Below are 22,014 nucleotides of genomic sequence, written 5' to 3'. Positions count from 1 at the left end.
GTTGTCTTCTGGTTTGTATCAGACTCCTACCCTGTGGCTAGGTCCTAGAGGACACCCTCTGGCTCATAGCTAGAGGACACCCTCATAGCTCAAGGGTGATGAAACAGGAAAGTGGCAAAGTGGAGGGGGCAGGTTCCTGCTAGTGGTGACAGTGACATTGTCTAAGGCATCGTGGCATTAGGCACTGCGCTAATGTGCCACCCAGCAAGGCTGGTGTTCTGCTCAGGGGCACCCTGTGAACACAGCTGATGAGAACAGACTCTCTCTGTGAGCCCCTCCAACTAAAAGCTGCCCCTACCACTCCAAGCCACCTGCTTTCCAGCAGAGCTGGCAGGAGAAGCTACAACCCACCACCCTTACACACCTCCGGCAAGCACTGAAAAGGGAGTCCGAGGTATCTGTCCATCGAGAACATGAGAAACCTGCATTTTAATCCCACTTTTTACCAAAGATGGGAACTTGGTTAAGTAACAAAATCATTTGGACCTCTCTTTACTCATCTTTACGATGGGGATAGTGAAAGAACCTGGCTCCTCAGACTGTTGTAAGAATTAAGTGTGATAATGTATCAAAAGCATTCAGCACCATACCAAACATGATTGGGATTGTCATCATTATTATTGTGGCCAGTAGTATTAGGAAGTGCTCTGAAAATTGTACTCTGTGAAATAAGTCAGGATCTGACATTGTAAAATCAAAAAGTGCATTCTCCCTGGGAAATAGCTAGCAGCTCCTAGTGGCAAATTCCAGGCTTGGGTCTATTTTTTGCCTTTATATACTTTCTCATTTATGTTTTGATTTATGAAAACGCATCCATCATTTTCTAAGGAAAGCCTCCAGACACATGAACAAAAATGATAAAAATGCACAACAGAAACAAATAAAACCATTCGGCATGGCTAACAAGTCAGGCATTTGGCCCCAGCGGGGTAGATAAATCTAGAGCTGGGCTCAGCACTGGGACCCAAAGGTCAACAGGCTGGGACTTTGCTGAAGAAATAAAAGAAAGGGGATTCTGGAGCTTCAGCTAACAGCCTACCTCAGATCTTCTGAGAGCCTAGGAGTGAATCTTCCAGAGGCAGCCCCCGAAAAGGTCTCCAAGAGGCCAGTCCAGAAACCTGTGCACAGCTGCCCTCTCTGCTCCTTCACTAGTCAGTGGGAGAACAAGCAGACTTCTCCAGCCATGCCAGGCACCCCGTTTACCCCCGTGAGGGAGGGACCATCTTGGGGAAGGACACTCAGTTAAGAGAACTGGGGCTCCCTAGGGAACCTGTCAGTCATCCTTCTGTCTTTATCCCCTTACTCCAGAGGCATTGCTATGAGGGGACCCCCTACCCAAAGAATTTGCTTCAAAACTCAGCATTTCTAGCTTCCAATACAGATATCTCATTTTTGCTCGAGGCTGGGAACATGTGAGAGGTAAAGTGAGCAGGAATCCCAGCAGAATCAGGGAGGGATCCACATGGGGTGAGATGGGTTGGGGCTCTCACTAGCAGAGCACAGGTGTCTTTGTAGAACCATGCTAGCCCACAATGGTTAACAGGGTCCACGATGATTAACAAGGCATCTTGCAGAGCCTTTCCAAGGTGACATTCTAGGGGATGACCCTCTAGAGGTGTCACATTGGAATGGCTCTACAAGATGCCTTTCTGCCCAGAGTCTGAGGGGATTCTCAGTTATAGACTATTCTGGACGTAATCCACCAAACAAGAGGGTAAATTCATAGGCTGCAAACAGGCCAAAAAGGTGGCCCAGTGTGAACACTAGGGCCCCACGTGCCCAGTAGGGCTGCCCAAAACTAGATAACGCCTGGCAGAGCCAATCAGATCTTCTGTTGAGACATGGGGAGCTGTCGTCAAAGAATAATGGTACATGTGACAGAACAGAAAAGATTAGCCAGCACTCCGACTCCCCAACACCACAGTGGACAAAAATGGACTACTTTTGTGGGGCAAAGCCCCTGTTAATAACAAGTATTCATAATAACAGTGTCCACGGAGCCACAGTTGACAATAATACTCACTGCGCATAACTTTTTGCATGGCACTGTTAGGTCCTTGTGCACAGAATCTCACCGAACATTGACAAGGAACCCCACATGGTCGGTGCTATTATTGTCACCATTGTATAGATGGTAGGAAACTGAGGCTAGAGAGGTGACACAGTGGTAAAGGGCAGAGTTGCGATTTGAACCCAGCAGCTTGATTATGGAACATGGGGTTTTATTTACTAGACCACACAAACTCCTGTCAAATCCTATATGGCCATGGATGATACTCCAGTTCTTGATGGAGCCCAGCTGTGACTGCTGAGAAGATTTCCTGTTCTTTCTCACCTCCCAGTGTGTCCTTCCAATAATCCTCCATCACCTAAAGCAATGGGATTACACCATAGTCCCCTTAAACTGCAAGCATCTAACTAATACAGGGACACAAGTGTTCCAGAGAAGTGGCTAATAACAGCAAAGAATGACAGATCCTCCAAATGAGGTTTGCTGGCCCCCTTTATCCTTCTGAACCTTAAAGGAAGAAACACAAGCTGAGACATTCTGGACAGGTGACTGGTGCTGGTGAAGTTGACCTCTTCGTTTCCATCTTCTGGTCATTACAAGGGCCTTCCCTGAAGCCAACTAAATCCTTGGACAGAGAGGACCTGAGGCTGGTATTGCCCTGTGCTGCACAGTAGACAGCTCTTCTCCTGAGGAAGGGCTGCTGGCAAGGAGGGGCCAGTGACCCAGGCCCAGTTGGTCAGACCCTCCCTGGTACAGTCTGCTGATGTCATTGAAGAAGGCCATGTCTTCTCATCTCAGCTGCTGGTCTATGAGCCTGGGGCTGCCTGCCTCATGGAAAGTGATAGGGGAGAGGGAGATAGAACCTGACAATCTGGGCCAGGCACGGTGACTCACCCCTGTAATCCCAGCACTTTGGGAGGCCGAGGCAGATGGATCACTTGAGGTCAGGAGTTCGAGACCAGCCTGACCAACATGGTGAAACCCCATCTCTACTACAAATACCAAAATTTGCCAGGCATGGTGGCGCATGCCTGTAATCCAGCTACTAGGGAGGCTGAGGCAGGAGAATCACTTGAACCTGGGAGTCAGAAGTTGCAATGAGCTGAGATCGTGCCACTGCACTCCAGCCTGGGCCACAGAGTGAGACTCCATCTCAAAAAGAAAAGAAAAGAAGAGGAGAGGAGAAGAGAGGAGAGAAGGGAGAAGAGAGAAAAGGAAAAGGAAAAGGAAAGAAAGGAAACGAAAGGAAATGAAAGGAAAGGAAAGCAAACGAAAGGAAAGGAAAGGAAGGGAAGGGAAGGGAAGGGAAAGGAAAGGGAAAGGGAAAGGGAAAGGGAAAGGGAAAGGGAAAGGGAAGGAAAGGAAAGGAAAGGAAAGGAAAGGAAAGGAAAGGAAAGGAAAGGAAAAGAAAGGAAAGGAAAGGAAAGGGGAGAGCTGTGGTGGCCCTCATGCTGGAGAGGAGATGAGGCAGTTGTGTGGCCACCTGTAAAAGGAAAACACTTCCCACCTACTCCAAGGTGACTCAAGGTGGAGGTGCCAAAATTAGGGCAAAAGGCTTCCAGCCAAGCACAGAGGAAGGGTGTGAAAGAACTTTCATAGCCTCAAAGCAAGATCACACAAAGATTCTGCAAGATGTTTTTCTTTTCTTTTTTCTTTTTTTTTTTTTTTTTTGGAGACAGGGTCTTACTCTGTCGCACAGACTGGAGTACAGTGGCACAATCACAGTTCCCTACAGCCTCAACCTCCCGGCCTCAAGCAATCCTCCCAGCTCAGCCTCCCAAGCAGCTAGGGCCACAATGTATGTGCCACTATGCCTAATTTTTCTATTTCTTGTAGAGTCAGAGTGTCCCCACATTGCCCAGGCCAGTCTGGAACTCCTGAGCTCAAGTGATCCACCCACCTTGGCCTCCCAAAGTGCTGGGATCACAGGCGTGAGCCACCTAGCCCAGCCACAACATTCTTCCAGAAGACAAATGGACTAACCTCATATTGATCCTGGGACCATGAAAATAGGGCAACCGGCAAGACTTGAGCCAAATATATAGACTCTATTTCATAAATGAAAACCTCCAAAAAGCCCAAATTTAGTATTTTTCATGCTCATGCAAAGGACAAGCTTCCTCCTCCATTGAAAGGAAAGGAAGGGAGAAGATTTACTACAGGGTGGCCAGAGCTTTTCCCTGGAATGGCCCAAAGGGCTTCTCTGTCCCCAGACAACTTGGGTTTGTGCTCTAGAGGACCATATATAATATTTTCTAGGTCCCTGTGAGCACACCCTTGATGTACTGGAGACGAGAGGTCAGATTCGATTTATATTCACAGGCAAAATTGAAGTTACAACTCATCCCAACTCAGCGGAAAGGAGACTGCGGGATAGTGAGGACTCGAGGAGTAACTGTGAGGCAGCTTAAGTGAACTTCACTCAGGACACAGTAGGTTTTCTTGTTCTAAGTAAATATCTTCACAGTTTCCAGTTCTACAAATTAAAAAACAGCTAAAAATATGCACACTTATATTTTCTAGTTTTTGCAGATGATGTTGAGGCAAGTTAAGAGGGAACATGCTAACCACCAAAACCATCCTCATTTTCATGACTAGGTGGACAGGGAGGAACCGAGGCTGGTACTGCCCTGTGCTGCATAGTAGATAGCTCCTCTCCTGAGGAAGGGCTGCTAGCAGGGAGGGGCCAATGACCCAGGCCCAGTTAGCCAGACCCTCCCTGGTACAGTCTGTTGATGTCATTGAAAAAGGACATGACTTCTTATCTCAGCTGCTGGCCTGTGAGCTGGGGCTTCCTGCCTCATGGAAAGTGAGAGAGAGAGAGGGAGACAGAACCCTGACAACCTGGGCCGGGCACGATGGCTCACACCTGTAATCCCAGCACTTTGAGAGGCCAAGGTGGGTGGATCACCTGAGGTCAGGAGCTCAAGACCAGCCTGGCCAACATGGTGAAACCCCGTCTCTGCTAAAAATACAAAAATTAGCCAGGCATAGTGACACACGCCTATAATCCAGCTACTCGGGAGGCTGAGCCAGGAGAATCCCATGAACCCAGGAGGCGGAAGTTGCAGTGAGCCAAGATTGCACCACTGAACTGGGCAACAGAGCAAGACTCCATCTCAAAAAAAAAAAAAAAAAACAAACCCTGACAACCTAGTGCCAACCCCTGGATCCAGCTGTTCCTGTATCCCATATTCCTCTGCACTTCCCAGTTACATGAGCCAATTATTCCCTTTTTGTTTATTGCTAGTTTGAGTTAAGTGTCTGTCACTTGTAACTTAAATAAGCCTGCCTACAAATTCCAGCCAAGGCATTCATCTTCTGGCAAGCCTCTTTAAAGAACCTGTAGGTGCTGCTTTTGAACACGAAACTCCCTGCTTCATTTGATCACTGACTACCAGAGAATGCAAACTCTTGGACAACATGAGCACAGCAAGTACTTTACCCTCAGTCCCTCCCCTTCCTCTGACTGTCAGCCTTCTTGATCTGGCCCGTCAGCCTTCAAACCCAATGTCAATCCCATCCCCACTTCCCCGTGACTCCAGCATCATTACCATTGTCTCCCTTCTTCGTCTTTGTCCAAGTACCTCACCAGTGAAAGAAAAGTGACCTCTGCTTCAAAAATGAATAACTGCCACGAATGTGGAGAGCCACAGCAAAGGAAACCACGCCTGCTTTGATAAATACCATGCATCTGCTGCTTGGTGATGATGGTCTCGCCCTGGTGGAACATTCTAGGGTCAGATATTTACAGAGAAAAGGCAGGCAGGTGCCAATGCTGGAACATCAGGCCAAATCCCAGGCTTCCCCAGCCTTCATTCATTCTCATGCACAAAGTAGAGGCCCTGCAATTGCTTCCTAACACTCAGTTTCCTTATAGGTAAGCTGGAAAACATTTAGTATTAACAACCACCAGAGCTATGTCAAAGGAGAATCATCCAAAACATTGCTGAGCCTTGACGAAGATGAACAGCACTCAGGGGAAGAATTCTAGGTGGATCTTTGGGTAATAGGAACCCTGAAAACAGCAATGATCCAGTAGGTGACATGTAGGGCGTGCCCCTCGCCTTCCTGGACTGGTGCTCAGCATTCCACTTGTATGATCTCATTTAATCCCCACAACACACCCATGCGGTGGGAAGTAATTATCATCTCCACTTTACAGAGGAGGCTCCTGAGTCTTCAAGAGAATGCGAGACTTGTCCACAGTCACTCAGTAATGCAGCCACAGTGACCTTGAAGTCAGGCCTGGTGTCTGGCCTTTGTGACCGTGCCATCCCAGGGATGTAAAAGAACTCAGCAGTTGCTCAGAATACCCCTTTTACCATCTCAACAACGTGGGCAATCAGGACTACCTTGCTTCCTGCCGGGTTCCTGAGTGAATCAGTGGGCATGACTTTGAGAAACAGAAAGCTCTATAAAAATCTTGGGTGTTATTACTGTCTAGGCAGTGCAGTCAGAGGTGATGTTGATGGTGGTGCCCTGTTTTGCTCATCTCACTCTCAGAGGATGCTAATCACGTGGGTGGGAAATTTCATTAAAAACTGTCTCCTGGAGGCAGATGTTCATCCCAGAGCAGCTTGGCATTCAGTCTCTTCTCCCCAGCTGGCCTGCAGAGCACTGGCAGTGCAGGCCAGTGCTCCAGAGGTGCTGGGATGGAAGGTCCTGAGGTTAATCCTCTTCCAGCATTCACTATCCATGCATCCTCTAAGTTTCGCCTTCTCATCTGTGAACTTTCTCATCTGAGGAAGGGCTGTTGGCAGGAAGGGGCCAGTGATCCAAGTCCAGTTAACCAGATCCTCCCCGGTACAGTCTGCTGATGTCACTGAAAAAGGCCATGTCTTCTCATCTCAGCTGCTGGCCTGTGAGCCTGGGGCTGCCTGCCTCGTGAAAAGTGAGAGAGAGAGAGAGAGAGAGAGAGAGATAGAACTTTGGCAACCTGGGTTGGGCAAGGTTACAATAATACCTACTGTAGGTTATAATAATACCTGACTGTGAACTGGGAACCATAATAATACCTACTATGGGTTTTTTAGGAGGAGGGAAGTTTGTCTTCTACTTTTTTTTGAAACTACAAAATACTTTAGACATCCAAAATGTAAGTATTAATATATAACCCACCAGCAGCTTAAAAGATAAAATGTTGTGACTGATGCACTCCTGCCCCAGTTCCATTCCCTCCTTTCCTTACCAGAGGCAACCATTCCCCCAAGTTTGATATAGATCAAGACTTGGAAAACTTTCTGAAAAAGGCCAGATGGTAAGTAGTTGCACCTTTGCAGGCCACACGGTCTGTGGCAAGTATTCAACCCTGTCCTTGGAGTACAAAGGCAGCCATAGTTGATAAGTGAAAGAACAAGTGTGGTGGTGTTCCAGCAAATTTTATTTACTCACACTGGAATTTGAATTTCCTATAATTTTCAGGTGTCACAAAAGAGTGTCCTTCTTTTGATTTTTTTTTTCAACTATTTAAAATCGTAAAACCCATTCTTAGCTCACAAGCCACACAAAAGCAGGTGGTGGGCTGGACTTGGCCATGGGCATGATATGCCAACCTTGGTATATATCATTCCCATGCATATTTTAATACTGCAACACCATATGTGTATATTCATATAGAGTATTTTTTAGTGGGTCTTAGAATTTCATATAAATGGTATTATATGGTACTTTCGCTTCTACAGCTGATCACTTTTTTTCAACATCATATTTGCTGAGATTTATGTGAGTTATTACATGTAACTTCAGTTAATTCATCTTAACTGCTGTATAGGAACTCACTATATGACTTTACCACAACTTATATGTAGGATTATTTATAGGATTGTACTATATGAATTCACTGCAACTTATTTATCCCTTCTCCTCTCAGTGGACATTCAAGTTGTTCTATAGTTTTACAAACAAGGCTGCAAGAAGCACCTTCTGCATGTCTCCTTGTGCATGTGCACCAAAGCTGCTGTAGGATTGCTCTTCCTAGTAGAATTCCATGGTTACAGGGTGTTTGCTGGTCACATAAAGCCAGGAAGGAAAGGGCTCATACCCAGCACCTTGTGTATCAATCACTGGCAGCTCCTGTTCCTCTGGAGTCCCCTCAAGCACCAGACAGAGGAATGAGCACATATAAGTGCTTAATACACACTTTTTCACTTAATTCAAAAAGATAGGGGGGCTGGGGGCAAGGGGAGGGAGAGCATTAGGACAAATACCTAAAGCATGTGGGGCTTAAAAACTAGAGGACAGGTTGGTATGTATAGCAAACCACCATGGTACATGTATACCTATGTAAAAAAATCTGCACGTTCTGCACATGTATACCAGAAATTAAAGTAAAATTTAAAAACTAAATAAATAATAAAAATTAAAAATTAAAAAAGACCATCGTGGAAAAAAATCTGTGGGACAAACAATGGGACCTGTGAGTGATCAGGGAGAGAAAAACTCAGTTAGATAAAAATCTCCAAGAATGGCTTTTTAAAAAGGCAACATAGGGCTTGAAGTTTGGAGGGATGGATGGAAAACAGATGCTTCTGATAAAGGCACTGACCTAAGTGGGCTCCAAGGTGGAAATGAACATGCCATGTGCAAGGAAATCCAGGACACCAAGTAGGCTGGAGCATTTGCAAAGTTCTTTTCGCAGGCGTTGAATGCCAGGCAGGGGGCATGGGGCTTGACTTGCTGGTCAGTGGGATCCCAGGAAAGGCCAACCTAGGATGGCCAGGGCTACCCACTGAGGATGTTAACTCAACTGGTCCTGTGTGGTGGAACCTTGGGAGCAGAGCCTGAAATCACTCACACCATGAAAACGGTATGTTGGTGTTGTGGCTCTTCCAAGGCTGAGCCAAGCCTGATAGAGCCTGGCCTTTTTTATACTGTACTTTTAAACCAACTTAACATTTGTGGCTCAGGCAGAAGTGGATATACTATTAGTCATCCAGCTAAGACTGTGGAGGCTCACATTTCCCACTGTACACATAAGACAAACAATTATTGTTATTAAGGGAGAAAACTATGTTTGACATGAAATCAGAGAAAAAGAAAGAAGAACAAAGAAAATCAACAGCATCTCTCCATTCTTTCATTCAATATATGCATATGTATTAATCCCCTTTTGTGTGTGCCAGGTACAGCAGGGCCACGGGAATGTATAAAGCATGGCATGTACTATCCACCCGATGGGTTGAGAGGGCCACTGTTGTTTTCCAATAGTAATACAAAGCAGCATAGGGTAAGTGCCAGAACTAATCTTTTGAACAATTAACATAATAGAAGTTCAAGGGAATAAAGAAAGGCTAAGGAAAGCCTGGAAGAGGCACTTCCAGTTGGCTTTTTGAAGGACTTAGAGGCAGAGAGGGAACAGGAGGGAACCTCAAACAGACCGGGACGAGCAGACATATGGTGGTGAAAATGAGCAAGACATATTTGGGCAGAGTGAGGCCCAGAACGGCATGCTCCTACACTCACTGTAACACAGCAGCACCCAGTGCTCCTGATTTGGGGATGCAGGCTGCCCCACATGTCAATATTCTCTCTTCCCCTAGCGTCCTGGTGATACATCCTGTCCCCATCTTCCGCTCTCTCTTCCCAGACTCCTGTGGAGCCACGCACCCCAGGTATGTTGGCTCTGTGGCTTGCTGGCCTTGTTACCTCGAGCAGATTGTGTAACCGCTCTGAAATTTCATTTATTTGATGGGTAAATGGAGTTGATCATGCCTCCACTCACCCAGCTGTTGTAAATATTGAAGGGATCAGCCACATTGGGTCACTCTGTAAGTAGGAAAGGATCCTTCCTGCAGACCTGCCCCACCATCATGTCTACTGTGAAGTTTCTATATAAACATCTGGAGTACAGCCAGATGCAAAATCTGAAAGGATACCATCAAGCCATAAGCAAGAACACTTCAATTAAAATGGAAGCTCCAGCCATGGGTACTCTGACTTCTGTGATCCTGGCCCTCATCACCACATCTCCCCCAATGCCATACAGACAAAAAGACTAGATAGGGCTGATGGATGGATATCCAGAGAGTTCGTGGCAATTGTTAAGGTTATGTCCAGAACTACCGCCATGCTGCTTTGCGTTTGGGCAGGACACCTTCTCTCTCTGGGTTAAATGTGAATGGCTCAGAAATACATGCTAAAAGTTCTCTCCAGGACCTTTCCCAGGTCGGGGTTAGAATCCTGGATGACGGTGTCTTCAAAATGGAATTTCCACACCCCAAGTGCTGCACATGATGAACGACTGGGGTGTGGGGAGGAAGTATTAGAGCTTCTACCTTCGATTTTTCTAATATACAATTACATTCATTTGCTGTTGCCACCAAAATAAATTACCACAAACGTAGCAGCTTAAAACAGTCCAAACATATCTCAGTTTCTGGGCAAGTTGAACTCAGTTGGATCCTCTGTTTAGTGTCTCAAAAGCCAAAATCAGGGTATCTGCAAGGCCTCACTTCCTCCTAAAGGTTCTGGGGAAGAATGCTGTTCTAGCTTGTCCAGGTTGCTGGCTGAATTCGGTTTCTTGTGGCTGGAGGACTGTTGTCTTTTCCTTGTGGCTGGCAGTCTTTGTTCCCAAAGGTTGCCTATGTCCCTTCTCGTGCTTTCCAGGTGGGCTCCCCAGAAACAGTAGGTCGGGTCTTTCTCACACTTCCAATCTCTCCGACGACCTCTTTTGTCACATCTCTTTGACTCCAGCCAGAGAAAGTTCTCTGCATTTGAAGTCTCATGGGATTAGATTAGACACCTGGATAGTCCAGGGTACTCCCTCTAATTTAAGATCTTTAACCTTAATCACGTCTGCAAAGTCCCTTTTGCCATAGAAGGTGACATGTTCAGTTTCCAGGGATTCAAGCATAGTCACCTTTGGGGGGCATTCTCTCTACCACAATCCTTAAGGAAAAGGCTTTGCACTCAATGACTGCTGCTGCTTTGGGACACAGCGTCAAGGTTACATATGATATCTGAGATGTCTTGAGGGAAAGGTGGGAATCTCACAACAAGGAGCAGTTGACAGTGACACCCTCACTTGCTGGTTTGCTTTTAGCACATAGTGACAGATGAAAACGTGTGCCTTCACAGTGGCCAGGATTCAGAAATGAGAGTCCAGTTCCCTTCTTCCATTCAGATTTATATGTCTTATATATCTTTCTCAGCTATAATCGCCCAAGTATTGAAAATCAGAGCCAGGCTTTTGACTCACTGTGCCACAAAGTATTATACCAAGATTTTAAAAATAATCATGCCTATCCAATCCCATTGCTCGCACTAGAAATTTGATTAATAATAATATATTTTAATGAGAACAAAAAGGGTTTCAGATAGTTAATAGATAAAATCTTTTTTTTTTTTTTTTTTTTTTTGAGTCAAAGTTCTGCTTTTGTTGCCCAGGCTGGAGCACAATGGTGTGATCTCGGCTCCCGGCAACCTCCGCCTCCTGGGTTCAAGCCATTCTTCTGCCTCAGCCTCCCGAGTAGCTGGGATTACAGGTGTCCGCCACCACACCCAGCTAATTTTTTGTATATTTAGTAGAGACGAGGTTTCACCATGTTGACCAGGCTGGTCTTGAACTTCTGACCTCAGGTGATCCACCTGCCTCAGCCTCTCAAAGTGCTGGGATTACAGGCATGAGCCACCACGCCCGGCCCTATTTTTAAATATTTATTTCATCTGTATCAATTTTTAAATTTGTGTTTAGATATATGTTTTTAAAAATACAGAACATATTAGTACAAAAGTATGTGTACAAAAGTTATAATAAGTATATATGTGTTAGATGTGCATTCTCAAAAATGTTTTTATTAATGAAGTTGCTCAAGTAAGGTTCAGAAGATAAACCTTTGGGTCACAAGACAGACATTGTGCTGGGGTAAACACAAACCTTCTGGAGATATTTTAAAGCTTCCTCAAACTTCCTAAATATGCTGTGTTTCAAAATATTTGGTTCTTGGGTTGTGATCGGTTTTTCAGGCAATTTAGAGAATCTCTTTTCCAAGTAGTCCCATCCCTACACTCTCGTTTTAGCTGAAGAACGTTAAGAAGAGAAAGTGGAGTTCTCTTTTCAGGTACCATTTTCTGAGGTGCAAAATGAGAGACGGGGTCTGGGCCTCCTAGTTTCTTGTGTTTGGGTCCAGCAGGAGTTGAGAGCCTGTGAATGGCCATGCTGGGGGGTTTCCTGCGCAAGACTTTACACATTTGAGGTTCCATCAATCCGGCACCTATGGGACAGGAAGCCAACAAGGTTTGTGGAGCCAGATAGCCAAATGAAAAAGAATCACCTTTTACTTTCCTGAAGTTAATTAATGTTGAGTAGAGCAGGCCAAGTGCAAAAACTGATCAGGCTTTCTCTGAGCAAAGACTCCACATTTTACCCATAAAGCCAAATAAGCCTGACCCTGGGACCCCCACAAATGCAGGTCAGGCCTAGCTGGGAGGTACAGAGGAACTAACACTTTTCCCTTCACACTCCTTCTGGTGTTTCCCTTCTGGGTCTTATTTTTATTCATTTTTCCAGTTTATAAAACACACTCACCGATGGGCCCTTGGAGCACATGTGGAAAAGCTTAAAAGATGCAAGTACAAAAACAGACTGACTTAGAGTCAAGAACCAAAACCCTAAGAATTCTCCTCCATCTCGCCCCCACCCCCTACTCCTGCCCAAGTTACATTATGGGCCTTCCCCTCCCATATTTCCTAAAAGGGCCATAAAGTTGGGCTTTTTCCAAAGGAAAGGGAGGTAGGTATCAGAACTATTCTCGTAATATCTTGATCCAAGGTTTTCTCGGAGCCTGGTGCTGTAGTCTAAGGTGGTTTGGCAAAGGGGTTGCTTGAACAAAAAGGTCAGGCCTCAGCAACGGGCAGTGAGGCCTCTGCTCCCAGGCCCTGGACAGCCTCCAGAACATCCAGGTCACTCCTAAGAATCCAGGATCCAGACCCGGTACACACATATCAGGAGCTCAGATTTCCCATATCAGGAAGGGAAATAAAGACTACTTTCTTAGGCCGGGCGCGGCGGCTCACACCTGTAATCCCAGCACTTTGGGAGGCCAAGGTGGGTGGATCATGAGGTCAGGGGTTCAAGACTAGCCTGGCCAAGATGGTGAAACCCAGTCTCTACTAAAAACACAAAAATTAGCTGGGCATAGTGGCGGGTGCCTGCAATCCCAGCTACTCAGGAGGCTGAGGCAGGGAATTGCTTGAACCCAGGAGGCAGAGGTTGCAGCAAGGCTCCATCTTAAAAAATAAATAAATAAATAAAGTCTACGTTCTTTGAGGGCCTAAACAAGATGCTTTCAAAGGCCCAATCTTCCCTCCCTTTTAAAAAGTGTGCTCTCGCCGGGCGCGGTGGCTCACGCCTGTAATCCCAGCACTTTGGGAGGCTGAGGTGGGCGGATCACCTGAAGTCAGGAGTTCAAGACCAGCCTGACTAACATGGAGAAATCTCATCTCTACTAAAAATACAAAATTAGCCAGCTGTGGTGGTGCATGCCTGTAATCCCAGCTACTCAGGGGGCTGAGGCAGGAAAATTGCTTGAACCCGGGAGGCGGAGGTTGCAGTGAGCTGAGATCGTGCCATTGCACTCCAGCCTGGGCAACAAGAGCAAAACTCCGTCACAAAAAAAAAACAAAAACAAAAATTAAAAAAAAAAAGTGTGCTCTCAAAATTACTTTAATCTGCTCTGTTAAATAGCTGACTGATCATCTGATGAATGGGAAAGAAAAAACAAGTAGTCCAGACACCATTCCAGCATAGAGAGGCGGTGCCATGCTCTCATTCCTTCTTTCATTAAATACATTAAATAGTAGGTAGTTTGTTGAACACCTACTATATGCCATAGGCTAGAGCTACATCTGAAAATGAAACAGACTCGCCCCTTCTCCTGTGGCTGTTATAGTTTAGTGGGGAAGACACATTAACCAAATAACTAAGTAATTTCATGTGGGCCTCGTGCACTTTAGGGGAAACGAACTTCATCTGGGGGGTCAAGGAAGGCCTTTCTGAGGGCAGACATTCAAGCTGGAACCTGAAGGACACATGGAGTTAAACAGGTGAACAGTGGAGGAAGAGCTTTTGAGGAGGGCACCGTGGAGAAGGCTGAAGGGTCCAGAGACCACCACAGGCAAAGACCAAGAGGCGCTGTCACCAGGCCTGGCAGGCCACACTCTCAGGGTGCAGCTTTGTCCAAGTGCAATGAGCAAACTAATGTGATCTATTCATGTTTTTAAAAAGATCTCTCCTGGGGCTGGGCGCAGTGGCTCACGCCTGTAATCCTAACACTATGGGAGAGCAAGACAGGCAGATTGCCTGAGCTCAGGAGTTCGAGACCATCCTGGGCAACATGGTGAAACCCCATCTCTACTAAAATACAAAAAAAATAGCTGGGCATGGTGGTGTGCACCTATAGTCCCAGCTACTCAGGAGGCTGAGGCATAAGAATTGCTTGAACCCGGGAGGCAGAGGTTGCAGTATGAGCCAAGATTGAGCCACCGTACTCCAGACAGAGTGACACAACAAGACTCTTTCTCAAAAAAACAAAACAACAACAAAAAAAAACTCTCCCTAGAACTCCTGCTGTTCCTGGAGCTCTGAGAAACCTGGTTTGAAAAGGGCCGACCTGAGGAATCAGGGTCGTGGTCTTCATTTCCATCAATGATTGACTTTTGTGATCACAGGAGCTGCATTCAGATGGTTTGCTGAGAATGTTGCTCTGGCAGACACAAAAGAGAATGTGAGAAACACAGACACAGTTCTGGAGCGCCATGAATGTAGACAAAACACACTCAGCAAAGTAGCAAATCCCCACACTGGGTAACCAGAAAGGAGATGAGTGTGGCCTTCCGGTGAGACCCGCTCTTCCTGAGGGGCGCTTCAGGCACCAGAGGCCCCTGCTTGCTCATGACTCCCTCAGCCAATCTCCGCCTTCTGCCGGGCCAGCCAGACTCCTCAACCACCAGAGATTAGAAGAAAATAAGGCTGTCCTATTGCCCTAAATCAAGTGATGAAGCATGACAACTGTCAGGACACTTTTTTAAACGATTTGTCCTGAGGTCTGTGAACACATTCTTCCTGAGGCAAAGAAAAACAAAACAAACCAAACCATCCTGCACAGCTTTGGGCACACCCATCTCAAGTGTCCCTGAGGACCAGGATCTTTGACTCCTTCTGCCCAGAGGAAGCTTCCAGAAGAACACTGTACTCCAGTGGCTGTTGGGCTGTGGTATTTTTCACAGGAAAGGGAAGTGGGGTCTCTGTGAGAATCGGCCACCTGCCCCAGGTCCCCCCAAAGTTGACATAATGCCTGGACTGTATTCTGCTCCAGCTCTCTTCACAGACCCTGAGCGGGGAGAGGGGCAGTGCTCTGTGATTTATTCATCCTGCTTCCATCCTTCATGCAGTGCATGAATAAATGAAAGAGAAGGTGTACTCAGCTGAAAGGAAAATAAAAAAGAAGGGAATAAGAGACACCCTCCTGGCCAAAACATGAAAAAATAGGCAATTTTTTCAAAAAGCCATTGCATAGGTTAAAATCGCCCCAGGGAATGTTTAACTTGCTCCTTGGTCATTTATTTGAGCTTTAGGCCACTCTTGGGCTGTGGTGCTTAATGGAAAGAGTATTTACCTTAGCAACTGCGGCAAACCAGGGATCCAGCAGGCATGCTGGGCGGACACAAAATACCTTCACAAAGGAGGCCATCAGCTAAGAAAATGTCAGGCTTCACATTTGGGGATGCCATCAAGGGATCTTTTAAAAATATTTTTCTGTTAATGATGACTGAGGGTGGAGAAAGAGAAGGAGAAGAAAAAGGCACACTCAAGTTTCCCTTCTATTTTTCACAACTGCCCCTGCTTTTCCCTGTTCCCCCTCCTCTGTTGAACAGTACACAAGGAGGTAAGGCAGACTGGGTAAGAAAGGATCATTTGGGAAAAGGAGTTTGGAAAGCAATGTCTTTCTCCCGGACACCTTGTTGCCAACAGTCATCAGCATGCACACAGGAAGCTCCATGTAAAATCCTACATGGATTTTCCCCACAAGCCAAGAGGTAAAAGGTATCCAGATGTATGCTCTTGCATATCCAGTCTTCTGCTCCCCACACTTAAATGCATAACATTGGCCGGACGCAGTGGCTTAAGCCTGTAATCCCAGCACTTTGGGAGGCTGAGGCTAGCGGATCTCTTGAGGTCAGGAGTTCGAGACCAGCCTGGCTGACATGGTGAAACCCCGTCTCTACTAAAAATACAAAAATTAGTCAGACGTTGTGGCGCGTACCTGTAATTCCAACTACTTGGGAGGCTGAGGCAGGAGAATCATTTGAACCCAGCAGGCAGAGGTTGCAGTGAGCCAAGATTATGCCATTGCACTCCAGCGTGGGGGACAAGAGTGAAACTCCATCAAAAAAAAATGCGTAACATTTTACTTGTCTGTGTCTAATATCAGGCCTACAGCATGCACACGTGTGTGCATGCATACACACACACACACATACACACACACCCAGCAGCCCTCTTGTTTTCAGCAGTACAGGAAGAATTCTACTATTTAGATGCAGTCAGTTGGACCAGATGATACAGTGATAGCCTGGAGTGTTAAGGCCCAGACCACCAAAAGAGAAGGAATGGGCATTCGTACTTTCCAAGGAGTTCCAGCGAGTTCTCAACCTGGTGACTTAGCAGAAACCCCAAGGCAGAGCTCCTCCAGCTTTTCATGGGGAGGCTTCCTCATCAATGGAACACAGCGGGATGGAGGGAACAGTAGGGGAAGTGATGGGTGGTGAGTGGGAAGGAAGGGTAAAAGTGCAGAGGGCAGCTGCCATCTGGGAATCTTACTGCAAGCTACAGGAATGCGGATCAAGCCAGCACCTCACACCCACCCTGCTCCACATATACACACATCACCTGAGACGTCACCATCTCAAATATGGTTGTTCAGCCTCAAAGCTGAGCAAGCACAGTCTTTAGTGCTGGCAACAAAATAGACACCTGAGTTAGCAAAGGCAGACTATAATTGTTAGCATAGGCTAAGGTGCAGTAACAAATAGACCCAAATGCAGTGACTAAACACCACGAAAGTTTATTTCTTGCTCGTGTAACATCTTGGGCAGTGCTCCAATCTGTGAGCAGCTCTCTCCACATGGTCTTTCAAGGAGCCGGGCTCCTTCTGTCGCAAGGCTCTGCCATGCACGGAAGCTTCACTCCTAGGGTTGGTGAAAGACAAAAAGGATATAGAAGAGTGTTGGCCTGGAAGAGGTACACTCCACTTTCACTCACATTCCCCTGGTGAGGAATCGTTGTGTCTCTGCTCAGATGTAAGAAAGGGACCGAAAAATGGAGTCCCTGGCTGGGCAGCTCCTCCCCAGTGACAACTGTATAGTATGGAAAGGAGATGGCCACCTCTTCCACAGTAACTCTGAATTCATGCACTCCTCTGCTCCCAGGAAAAACCTTGGTTTACACATGACAAATAAGATAGAAACTACGTTCATTTCACTTTACTTCTACTTTCTAATTAAGGTTGGGGGCCAGGCATGTTGGCTTACGCCTGTAATCCTAGTGCTTTGGGAGGCCGAAGCAGGCAGATCACTTGAGGTCAGAGTTCGAGACTAGCCAGGCCAACATGGTGAAACCTCATCTCTACTAAAAATACAAAAATTAGCCAGGCACTAAAGACTGTTGCCAGCACTTAAGACCGTGTTTGCTCATTTTTGAGGCTGAACAACCATATTTGAGATGGTGACGTCTCAGGTGCCTGTAATCCCAGCTACTGGGGAGACTGAGGCAGGAGAATCACTTGAACCCAGGAGGCAGAGGTTGCAGTGAGTGGAGATTGCACTGTTGATATTTTGGGCAGCAGAATTCTTTGTTGTAGGGGTCTGTCCTGCGCACTCCAGCCTGGGCAACAGAGAAAGACTCCATCTTAAAAAAAAAAAAAAAAAAAAAAAAAAAAAAAAAGGTTGGGAAGATGATCAAAGAAGAGGAAGGCCAGGTAGAAGTCACTTACCTCCCTTTTATTCTATTTGAGTGCCTAGTTAGTGCATGAGTGATGTCTTAGCAGGCCACCCCACCCCACCCCACCCCACCCCACCCCAGGCTTAACTAAGTGTGAAGATCTTTATTGGTTCCAATGTCAGAAAAAGGATGAAGTCCAAATGCGTCAGAGTCCTGTTCATTCTGTTCCTGGCCTGTTTTATTGGTTCCTTGTCTTCTCTCCTCCACCTCCTATCCTCATTCAGCCTGCACACCAGCCACATCCAGTTCTCTCTGCCCATGCCCCCCATGGTCTTTAATGCCTTTGCACCCGTGCACACTGTTCCTTCAGCATAAAATGCCCTTACCCCTCTGCTGTGACTGGCAAACTTCCACGCACTGTTCAAGATGCAGCTCAAGCATACCCTTGCTCCCTGCCCTTAGTCCCATAATCCTTTGAGCGTGCATCCATTAAAGCACGTAGGTTACTTTCTGTCTGTCTCCAATTAGACCAACAATTCTCAACCAGAGGCAATTTCACCTTCCACCCCCAAGGATATTTGGCAATGTCTAGAGACATTTTTGGTTGTCACAACTTGGGGGGAGGGGGTGATACTGGCATCTAGTGGATAGACGCCAGAGATGCTGCTAAAAATCCTATAATGCACAGGACAGACCCCCACAACAAAGAATTCTCCTGCCCAAAATGTCAACAGTGCAGAGGTTAAGAACCTCTGAATTAGATGGTGAGTTTCTCAGAACAAGGATATCCCATTTCTTTGGAATCACTTTAGCAATGTCACAGTGCTGTACAATGTACATAGTAGGCTCTCTAGGAATGTTAAATGGAAGGATGGATGAATAGATAGATAGATAGATAATTGATAGATAATAGATAAGAGATGGATAGATGATAGATCGATAGATAGATAGATAGATAGATAGATAGATAGATAGATAGATAGATAAACATTAGGGCAAACCACATAGACTGAAGAACTGTGAAGCCAGGCTTATCTCCTGAGTTGTCCTTGGCATGAAAAGATGCAGAATCTCCAAATTTCAAGCTTCCGTGGCCAGAGAACAACTGGTTAAATTGCAGGAGCTGCCAAAGAGAGACCCCAGGAGGACGAGGACTCTTCCTGGAGCTTACCACTGAATTCAGCAGCTCACTAAATACATTAGACACAATTTTAATACATATCTGTTTGTGTCTTTCCTTTTTTTTTTTTTTTTGCAACTTGTATTCTGCTAATTGATTTGTAGAATATAAATTATGTTTATCAATGTAAATAATTTGCATTCTGAACTTGTTTGTTTTACTTTATGCATCTTCACACCCTTTAGTCCCTGGGAACCCTGAGGGACAAAGTGTTTCATAAACTGGTTAAGAAGCGAATTTTCAGGAATAATGTATTTTTTAAACCAGACTTATTTAACTGTGGTTTGCTTGCTGCTACTCAGGCAAGAAGTAGGTGATTATTAGACCCAATCTGACATCACTCCCAGGGCATGCCCCGTCCCAGCCCCTGCAGAACTCCTAGTTAGAAAAGCAACAACCGCCGCACATGCTCCAGCACAGAAGCGCTCCCCTCAACTCCCCTCCTTGTCCCCATGGATTCCAGCTGTCCCTCTTCCATCACCAAACAGACTGACGACAACCACAGCTGAACATGATGTCAAAGGGCAGCCCCTGCCCACTGGTTACTCTGGGATTGTGGCCCAGGACCCTACAGACAGCGAGCTCGGAGGTCTGCAGAGCCCTCTCCCTAAGTGTGCCCCAAACTCCGTCATGCGCAGGGGACTTTGGGGCTTTTGACAAGCATGTTCAGCTGAGTTCAGAGCAGCCCAATTCCAAGAGCTTTAACTAAACAAAAGATCTGTGCCAAGCGCTGTGCTAGAAGCTGGAGACTTAGAAATTTTTGAAGAAACAGAGCTACTTGGGGCAGGAGGAGCAGGGGAGACAGACATGCAGACAAATAATTACAGGCCTGTGTGTCAGGGCAGTGACAGCAGTAAGGATGAAGGGCTATGGGAACAGAGAAGCCCAGGCCAGATGTAGGGCCTGGCCCTGGCCATTCCCCTGCAGAGGAGAAAATGACAGCTGGCTGAAGGTTGGGGAGGGATCAGCTTCTGACCTACGGTCCCATCTGGGTCCCCAGGCTGAGGTTCTCTACAACTCTGATGACAGCCCAGGACCACTCCTCCGCCTTGGACTTCAGGGAGAGCCGAGCTTTCCTCTTCCAAACCCCATATGATTCCCTTTCTCAGGAGGGAGTGGGGGTCGATGGCTAAGTCCGGCCTATCAGGAGTGGGGCCCGCTGGGGCCTGGGGGGCTTGCGCAGACTAAACATTTAAAACCCTGAACTCCCACAGATGTCAGTCTGGCTGGACGGCACAGTCGGACACCTCCGAAAGGCTGTCCACTCCCTGTCTGAGAATAAACAGGACCATAAAGTGTTGTATTTTTTTTTTTTTTTTTTGGTATGACTGTGTGTGTGTGTGTGTGTATGTGTGTGTGAGAGAGAGAGAGAGAGATTTCCTTAACTCAGAGGTCAGCAGAGGCTCAGCCCTGCCCACCTCAGCCCCCACACACCAATCCCTCAGCCCACAGACTTTCCCAGGACTCTGCCCCCTCTTCCTCCCCCACACAATTCCAGATGCCCTCGAGGCCTCTGTCCATGGAGGCTTCCTTGAAGACTGACCCTCACATCTCTCTGGCCTCCCCCTCCAGGAGTTATTAGCCCAATGCTTCTGATTTGTTCAAAACCCATAGCCTGAAGCATGAGCTGCAATGTGCTATCGTGGATAGTGCCTGGGGCCATGGCTTGAGTATCAACATTACTCTGGTGGTTCAGCCTTGGGTAAATGGGTGACTCAAGGTTTCTAACTGAGACTGAAGAATCTGCCCTTTCAGCCCCCATCGTGGCCCCCATATTGTTCCAGTAAAGCCAACCCTGGCTCTTCCGAACTTTCCCAGTAAACACCCCAGTACCCAGTGAACTACACAATTTCATTGCACGAGCAATCCTTTATTCCCCAAATTTCTCTCAGGTTAGGGGACAGAGATCTGATAAATATGGACCCAGAGGATCCAGAACACAATGGATCTAAACTCCTCCCATAAATGTTTGTCTATCTGCCCCACAGCCTCTCCCCTTCCTCTCCCAGCAGATGCAGCCTCAGCCCCACCCTAGGCTCTCTTTCTCTGCCTCTGCTTCTCCTAGACCAGGGGATGCCAAACTATGACAGCTCAAGAAGGCTGTGGAGGAGCTTCCGCGAAGTCCCTTCCACGCAGCCCAGCCAGAACATCCTCAGTGGGGAATCTTAATTATGATGAAAGGTGAGTCCAATTTCAAACTTCCTGGAATTCAGAGGGGTCCAGTGTGCGCGTCTGTAATTTAATTACTATTTATTATTTATCATCCCTTCATAATCCGAGAAGCTTCAAACCTTTAAAGAATTAGACATGTGTACTACCAAGATCTGCAACCCGGAGTGTAACAGATAAATCACTGGCTTCCTTCCTTAAAAAAAAAAAAAAAAAAAAAATGTTTAACGTCTTTACCATTTCTGCTTCTCCCTAAAATGTGTTTACCCTGAATTAACCTTACAGAAAAAATCCCTTCCCTAGGGAGCAAGAGGAGGGCAGGTATATTGAGAGTCAACTCAAAGCTGAACTTTAACCCTCAGCCTTTTCATCAGAAGATTGACCATATATTAAGCTGAGGGCAGCTGCAGCTGCCCTTGGCCCCTCATCCTTATCACGAATCAGATGCCTCTTCTCCCAGGCTGGCTTCAGTCCAGAAGCTCAGCTCAGCCAGCACAGATAGTGTTCCCTATGTCCAGGCTGCTTCCAGAATCCAGGACACTCCCATTGCCTTCAAAAAGCAGGGCCACCACCAAGCACCCACACAGCAAAGACCAGTAAGGACAGGTCAGACCTGGAGGGGAAACTTGCTCTGCTGAGCATCCCTTAGCCCCAAGAAAGTCCTTCTCATCACTCAGTTTGATGCCTAAAATCCCTTCTGCAAGTGAGCAAGCC

This window comes from Pongo abelii, chromosome 12 (genome assembly GCF_028885655.2).
Source record: "Pongo abelii isolate AG06213 chromosome 12, NHGRI_mPonAbe1-v2.0_pri, whole genome shotgun sequence".
In the NCBI taxonomy this organism is placed as follows: Eukaryota; Metazoa; Chordata; class Mammalia; order Primates; family Hominidae; genus Pongo; species Pongo abelii.
Note: the sequence above shows the minus strand (reverse complement) of the source record.